Here is an 8,903-nt window from a genome sequence, read left to right as displayed (position 1 = left end):
AGCTCAGATGGTTAGAGCGTGGTGCTAATAACGCCAAGGTCGCGGGTTCGATCCCCGTACGGGCCATTCTGGATGTTTTTTCTTAATAAGATCCTTTTCTGAGAGTTATTCAGATGCCTCATTGTTCCTCATGTGGTGCTACATTAGGGAAAAGAATTACACTTTGAATTCCAAAAGAATCAGAACATACAATCAACACTAGCACCAGAATAACTAGTCTTCTGGATACTCGAACTTAGAGCAATCCATCCAAGCAACACTGGCCAACCTGTCACTCGTCGGAGCATTGCCCATGCAGGAGGCATGTTGTCGTGTTGGCCGGTTAGCTCAGATGGTTAGAGCGTGGTGCTAATAACGCCAAGGTCGTGGGTTCGATCCCCGTACGGGACATTCTGGCTGTTTTTTCTTAATAAGATCCTATTCTGAGACTTATTCAGATGCTTCATTCAGATGTAAGACCAGGAGTAGGTGATCTTCAAGGCTTCTGAAATATTATACTACATAAACTCATCCCTATGTCCACTGGACAAGTAATCTCACTCTTCAGATGCATATTTCACAAATGACTAGATGATATCTGTGGCTTCTCTCAGTTAAAGCTACCCTGTCTCACCAATCGGGGTCCATGCACTACTTCATCTGTCTAAGAGGCTTGAGACAACATGAATTTTTTGTGTTACTGGTTGAGTAGAAGTGGTCATTTAAAGTGGATCTGTTAGATTCTGCATAGTTAGGAGAGGTCTTCAGGGATAATGCTGAAATGTTGATTTAAATGTGGAAATGCTTTCTTCAACACTTCTATTTGTGTCATTTCACCACAGCTACATTGTCTTCTTGGTTGAGAAGAGTCTTTTGTACTCTGCATGGTGACTGGGACTTATGACTCCCATGTGTAAAAATGTGACTAGCAATCCATCCAGTGCAGTCCGTCTTCTGGACTGCACTGGAGAACGCGGGGATCGATCCCGCTACCTCTCGCATGCTAAGCGAGCGCTCTACCATTTGAGCTAATTCCCCTCCGGCACAGATGCTCACATACATGTGTGTGGAATTGAAACGTATTGTAAGACCAGGAGTAGGTGATCTTCAAGGCTTCTGAAATATTATACTACATAAACTCATCCCTATGTCCACTGGACAAGTAGTCTCACTCTTCAGATGCATATTTCACAAATGACTAGATGATATCTGTGGCTTCTCTCAGTTAAAGCTACCCTGTCTCACCAATCGGGGTCCATGCACTACTTCATCTGTCTAAGAGGCTTGAGACAACATGAATTTTTTGTGTTACTGGTTGAGTAGAAGTGGTCATTTAAAGTGGATCTGTTAGATTCTGCATAGTTAGGAGAGGTCTTCAGGGATAATGCTGAAATGTTGATTTAAATGTGGAAATGCTTTCTTCAACACTTCTATTTGTGTCATTTCACCACAGCTACATTGTCTTCTTGGTTGAGAAGAGTCTTTTGTACTCTGCATGGTGACTGGGACTTATGACTCCCATGTGTAAAAATGTGACTAGCAATCCATCCAGTGCAGTCCGTCTTCTGGACTGCACTGGAGAATGCGGGGATCGATCCCGCTACCTCTCGCATGCTAGGCGAGCGCTCTACCATTTGAGCTAATTCCCCTCCGGCACAGATGCTCACATACATGTGTGTGGAATTGAAACTTATTGTAAGACCAGGAGTAGGTGATCTTCAAGGCTTCTGAAATATTATACTACATAAACTCATCCCTATGTCCACTGGACAAGTAGTCTCACTCTTCAGATGCATATTTCACAAATGACTAGATGATATCTGTGGCTTCTCTCAGTTAAAGCTACCCTGTCTCACCAATCGGGGTCCATGCACTACTTCATCTGTCTAAGAGGCTTGAGACAACATGAATTTTTTGTGTTACTGGTTGAGTAGAAGTGGTCATTTAAAGTGGATCTGTTAGATTCTGCATAGTTAGGAAAGGTCTTTAGGGATAATGCTGAAATGTTGAGCCCCATTAAAAAATATAGAAATTGCTGACCTTCAGGGCTTCCAGACATTAATGCCTGCTAAGATCCCTGGACTAATTTCATAGAAAAGGTTTGTAATCTGCATGATGGGAGTTTGACCCATATGATTTAAATGTGGAAATGCTTTTTTCAACACTTCTATTTGTGTCATTTCACCACAGCTACATTGTCTCCTTGGTTGAGAAGAGTCTTTTGTACTCTGCATGGTGAGTGGGACTTATGACTCCCATGTGTAAAAATGTGACTAGGAGACCTACTAGTTCCTGAACTGTTAATGATACTCGAACTTACAGCAATCCATCCAAGCAACACTGGCCAACCTGTCGCTCGTCGGAGGATTGCCTATGCAGGAGACATGTCGTGGTGTTGGCCGATTAGCTCAGATGGTTAGAGCGTGGTGCTAATAACGCCAAGGGTGCAGGTTTGATCCCCGTATGGGCAATTCTGGCTGTTTTTTCTTAATAAGATCCTTTTCTGAGACTTATTCAGATGCTTCATTGTTCCTCATCTGGTGCTACATTAGGGAAAAGAATTACACTTTGAATTCCAAAAGAATCAGAACATACAATCAACACTAGCACCAGAATAACTAGTCTTCTGGACTGCACTGGAGAATGCGGGCATCGATCCCGCTTCCTCTCGCATGCTAAGCGAGCGCTCTACCATTTGAGCTAATTCCCCTCCGGCACAGATGCTCACATACATGTGTGTGGAATTGAAACGTATTGTAAGACCAGGAGTAGGTGATCTTCAAGGCTTCTGAAATATTATACTACATAAACTCATCCCTATGTCCACTGGACAAGTAGTCTCACTCTTCAGATGCATATTTCACAAATGACTAGATGATATCTGTGGCTTCTCTCAGTTAAAGCTACCCTGTCTCACCAATCGGGGTCCATGCACTACTTCATCTGTCTAAGAGGCTTGAGACAACATGAATTTTTTGTGTTACTGGTTGAGTAGAAGTGGTCATTTAAAGTGGATCTGTTAGATTCTGCATAGTTAGGAGAGGTCTTTAGGGATAATGCTGAAATGTTGAGCCCCATTAAAAAATATAGGAATTGCTGACCTTCAGGGCTTCCAGACATTAATGCCTGCTAAGATCCCTGGACTAATTTCATAGAAAAGGTTTGTAATCTGCATGATGGGAGTTTGACCCATATGATTTAAATGTGGAAATGCTTTCTTCAACACTTCTATTTGTGTCATTTCACCACAGCTACATTGTCTCCTTGGTTGAGAAGAGTCTTTTGTACTCTGCATGGTGAGTGGGACTTATGACTCCCATGTGTAAAAATGTGACTAGGAGACCTACTAGTTCCTGAACTGTTAATGATACTCGAACTAACAGCAATCCATCCAAGCAACCCTGGCCAACCTGTCGCTCGTCGGAGGATTGCCTATGCAGGAGGCATGTTGTCCGTGTTGGCCGGTTAGCTCAGATGGTTAGAGCGTGGTGCTAATAACACCAAGGTCGCGGGTTCGATCCCCGTACGGGCCATTCTGGCTGTTTTTTCTTAATAAGATCCTTTTCTGAGAGTTATTCAGATGCTTCATTGTTCCTCATGTGGTGCTACATTAGGGAAAAGAATTACACTTTGAATTCCAAAAGAATAAGAACATACAATCAACACTAGCACCAGAATAACTAGTCTTCTGGATACTCGAACTTAGAGCAATCCATCCAAGCAACACTGGCCAACCTGTCGCTCGTCGGAGCATTGCCCATGCAGGAGGCATGTTGTCGTGTTGGCCGGTTAGCTCAGATGGTAAGAGCGTGGTGCTAATAACGCCAAGGTCGCGGGTTTGATCCCCGTACGGGCCATTCTGGCTGTTTTTTCTTAATAAGATCCTTTTCTGAGAGTTATTCAGATGCTTCATTGTTCCTCATGTGGTGCTACATTAGGGAAAAGAATTACACTTTGAATTCCAAAAGAATCAGAACATACAATCAACACTAGCACCAGAATAACTAGTCTTCTGGATACTCGAACTTAGAGCAATCCATCCAAGCAACACTGGCCAACCTGTCGCTCGTCGGAGGATTGCCTATGCAGGATGCATGTCGTCCGTGTTGGCCGGTTAGCTCAGATGGTTAGAGCGTGGTGCTAATAACGCCAAGGTCGCGGGTTCGATCCCCGTACGGGCCATTCTGGCTGTTTTTTCTTAATAAGATCCTTTTCTGAGAGTTATTCAGATGCTTCATTGTTCCTCATGTGGTGCTACATTAGGGAAAAGAATTACACTTTGAATTCCAAAAGAATCAGAACATACAATCAACACTAGCACCAGAATAACTAGTCTTCTGGATACTCGAACTTAGAGCAATCCATCCAAGCAACACTGGCCAACCTGTCGCTCGTCGGAGCATTGCCCATGCAGGAGGCACATTGTCGAGTTGGCCGGTTAGCTCAGATGGTTAGAGCGTGGTGCTAATAACGCCAAGGTCGCGGGTTCGATCCCCGTACGGCCCATTCTGGCTGTTTTTTCTTAATAAGATCCTTTTCTGAGAGTTATTCAGATGCTTCATTGTTCCTCATGTGGTGCTACATTAGGGAAAAGAATTACACTTTGAATTCCAAAAGAATAAGAACATACAATCAACACTAGCACCAGAATAACTAGTCTTCTGGATACTCGAACTTAGAGCAATCCATCCAAGCAACACTGACCAACCTGTCGCTCGTCGGAGCATTGCCCATGCAGGAGGCATGATGTCGTGTTGGCCGGTTAGCTCAGATGGTTAGAGCGTGGTGCTAATAACGCCAAGGTCGCGGGTTCGATCCCCGTACGGGCCATTCTGGATGTTTTTTCTTAATAAGATCCTTTTCTGAGAGTTATTCAGATGCCTCATTGTTCCTCATGTGGTGCTACATTAGGGAAAAGAATTACACTTTGAATTCCAAAAGAATCAGAACATACAATCAACACTAGCACCAGAATAACTAGTCTTCTGGATACTCGAACTTAGAGCAATCCATCCAAGCAACACTGGCCAACCTGTCACTCGTCGGAGCATTGCCCATGCAGGAGGCATGTTGTCGTGTTGGCCGGTTAGCTCAGATGGTTAGAGCGTGGTGCTAATAACGCCAAGGTCGTGGGTTCGATCCCCGTACGGGACATTCTGGCTGTTTTTTCTTAATAAGATCCTATTCTGAGACTTATTCAGATGCTTCATTCAGATGTAAGACCAGGAGTAGGTGATCTTCAAGGCTTCTGAAATATTATACTACATAAACTCATCCCTATGTCCACTGGACAAGTAATCTCACTCTTCAGATGCATATTTCACAAATGACTAGATGATATCTGTGGCTTCTCTCAGTTAAAGCTACCCTGTCTAACCAATCGGGGTCCATGCACTACTTCATCTGTCTAAGAGGCTTGAGACAACATGAATTTTTTGTGTTACTGGTTGAGTAGAAGTGGTCATTTAAAGTGGATCTGTTAGATTCTGCATAGTTAGGAGAGGTCTTCAGGGATAATGCTGAAATGTTGATTTAAATGTGGAAATGCTTTCTTCAACACTTCTATTTGTGTCATTTCACCACAGCTACATTGTCTTCTTGGTTGAGAAGAGTCTTTTGTACTCTGCATGGTGACTGGGACTTATGACTCCCATGTGTAAAAATGTGACTAGCAATCCATCCAGTGCAGTCCGTCTTCTGGACTGCACTGGAGAACGCGGGGATCGATCCCGCTACCTCTCGCATGCTAAGCGAGCGCTCTACCATTTGAGCTAATTCCCCTCCGGCACAGATGCTCACATACATGTGTGTGGAATTGAAACGTATTGTAAGACCAGGAGTAGGTGATCTTCAAGGCTTCTGAAATATTATACTACATAAACTCATCCCTATGTCCACTGGACAAGTAGTCTCACTCTTCAGATGCATATTTCACAAATGACTAGATGATATCTGTGGCTTCTCTCAGTTAAAGCTACCCTGTCTCACCAATCGGGGTCCATGCACTACTTCATCTGTCTAAGAGGCTTGAGACAACATGAATTTTTTGTGTTACTGGTTGAGTAGAAGTGGTCATTTAAAGTGGATCTGTTAGATTCTGCATAGTTAGGAGAGGTCTTCAGGGATAATGCTGAAATGTTGATTTAAATGTGGAAATGCTTTCTTCAACACTTCTATTTGTGTCATTTCACCACAGCTACATTGTCTTCTTGGTTGAGAAGAGTCTTTTGTACTCTGCATGGTGACTGGGACTTATGACTCCCATGTGTAAAAATGTGACTAGCAATCCATCCAGTGCAGTCCGTCTTCTGGACTGCACTGGAGAATGCGGGGATCGATCCCGCTACCTCTCGCATGCTAGGCGAGCGCTCTACCATTTGAGCTAATTCCCCTCCGGCACAGATGCTCACATACATGTGTGTGGAATTGAAACTTATTGTAAGACCAGGAGTAGGTGATCTTCAAGGCTTCTGAAATATTATACTACATAAACTCATCCCTATGTCCACTGGACAAGTAGTCTCACTCTTCAGATGCATATTTCACAAATGACTAGATGATATCTGTGGCTTCTCTCAGTTAAAGCTACCCTGTCTCACCAATCGGGGTCCATGCACTACTTCATCTGTCTAAGAGGCTTGAGACAACATGAATTTTTTGTGTTACTGGTTGAGTAGAAGTGGTCATTTAAAGTGGATCTGTTAGATTCTGCATAGTTAGGAAAGGTCTTTAGGGATAATGCTGAAATGTTGAGCCCCATTAAAAAATATAGAAATTGCTGACCTTCAGGGCTTCCAGACATTAATGCCTGCTAAGATCCCTGGACTAATTTCATAGAAAAGGTTTGTAATCTGCATGATGGGAGTTTGACCCATATGATTTAAATGTGGAAATGCTTTTTTCAACACTTCTATTTGTGTCATTTCACCACAGCTACATTGTCTCCTTGGTTGAGAAGAGTCTTTTGTACTCTGCATGGTGAGTGGGACTTATGACTCCCATGTGTAAAAATGTGACTAGGAGACCTACTAGTTCCTGAACTGTTAATGATACTCGAACTTACAGCAATCCATCCAAGCAACACTGGCCAACCTGTCGCTCGTCGGAGGATTGCCTATGCAGGAGACATGTCGTGGTGTTGGCCGATTAGCTCAGATGGTTAGAGCGTGGTGCTAATAACGCCAAGGGTGCAGGTTTGATCCCCGTATGGGCAATTCTGGCTGTTTTTTCTTAATAAGATCCTTTTCTGAGACTTATTCAGATGCTTCATTGTTCCTCATCTGGTGCTACATTAGGGAAAAGAATTACACTTTGAATTCCAAAAGAATCAGAACATACAATCAACACTAGCACCAGAATAACTAGTCTTCTGGACTGCACTGGAGAATGCGGGCATCGATCCCGCTTCCTCTCGCATGCTAAGCGAGCGCTCTACCATTTGAGCTAATTCCCCTCCGGCACAGATGCTCACATACATGTGTGTGGAATTGAAACGTATTGTAAGACCAGGAGTAGGTGATCTTCAAGGCTTCTGAAATATTATACTACATAAACTCATCCCTATGTCCACTGGACAAGTAGTCTCACTCTTCAGATGCATATTTCACAAATGACTAGATGATATCTGTGGCTTCTCTCAGTTAAAGCTACCCTGTCTCACCAATCGGGGTCCATGCACTACTTCATCTGTCTAAGAGGCTTGAGACAACATGAATTTTTTGTGTTACTGGTTGAGTAGAAGTGGTCATTTAAAGTGGATCTGTTAGATTCTGCATAGTTAGGAGAGGTCTTTAGGGATAATGCTGAAATGTTGAGCCCCATTAAAAAATATAGGAATTGCTGACCTTCAGGGCTTCCAGACATTAATGCCTGCTAAGATCCCTGGACTAATTTCATAGAAAAGGTTTGTAATCTGCATGATGGGAGTTTGACCCATATGATTTAAATGTGGAAATGCTTTCTTCAACACTTCTATTTGTGTCATTTCACCACAGCTACATTGTCTCCTTGGTTGAGAAGAGTCTTTTGTACTCTGCATGGTGAGTGGGACTTATGACTCCCATGTGTAAAAATGTGACTAGGAGACCTACTAGTTCCTGAACTGTTAATGATACTCGAACTAACAGCAATCCATCCAAGCAACCCTGGCCAACCTGTCGCTCGTCGGAGGATTGCCTATGCAGGAGGCATGTTGTCCGTGTTGGCCGGTTAGCTCAGATGGTTAGAGCGTGGTGCTAATAACACCAAGGTCGCGGGTTCGATCCCCGTACGGGCCATTCTGGCTGTTTTTTCTTAATAAGATCCTTTTCTGAGAGTTATTCAGATGCTTCATTGTTCCTCATGTGGTGCTACATTAGGGAAAAGAATTACACTTTGAATTCCAAAAGAATAAGAACATACAATCAACACTAGCACCAGAATAACTAGTCTTCTGGATACTCGAACTTAGAGCAATCCATCCAAGCAACACTGACCAACCTGTCGCTCGTCGGAGCATTGCCCATGCAGGAGGCATGATGTCGTGTTGGCCGGTTAGCTCAGATGGTTAGAGCGTGGTGCTAATAACGCCAAGGTCGCGGGTTCGATCCCCGTACGGGCCATTCTGGATGTTTTTTCTTAATAAGATCCTTTTCTGAGAGTTATTCAGATGCCTCATTGTTCCTCATGTGGTGCTACATTAGGGAAAAGAATTACACTTTGAATTCCAAAAGAATCAGAACATACAATCAACACTAGCACCAGAATAACTAGTCTTCTGGATACTCGAACTTAGAGCAATCCATCCAAGCAACACTGGCCAACCTGTCACTCGTCGGAGCATTGCCCATGCAGGAGGCATGTTGTCGTGTTGGCCGGTTAGCTCAGATGGTTAGAGCGTGGTGCTAATAACGCCAAGGTCGTGGGTTCGATCCCCGTACGGGACA

This window comes from Silurus aristotelis (genome assembly GCF_946808225.1).
Source record: "Silurus aristotelis genome assembly, chromosome: 8".
Taxonomy (NCBI): Eukaryota; Metazoa; Chordata; class Actinopteri; order Siluriformes; family Siluridae; genus Silurus; species Silurus aristotelis.
Note: the sequence above shows the minus strand (reverse complement) of the source record.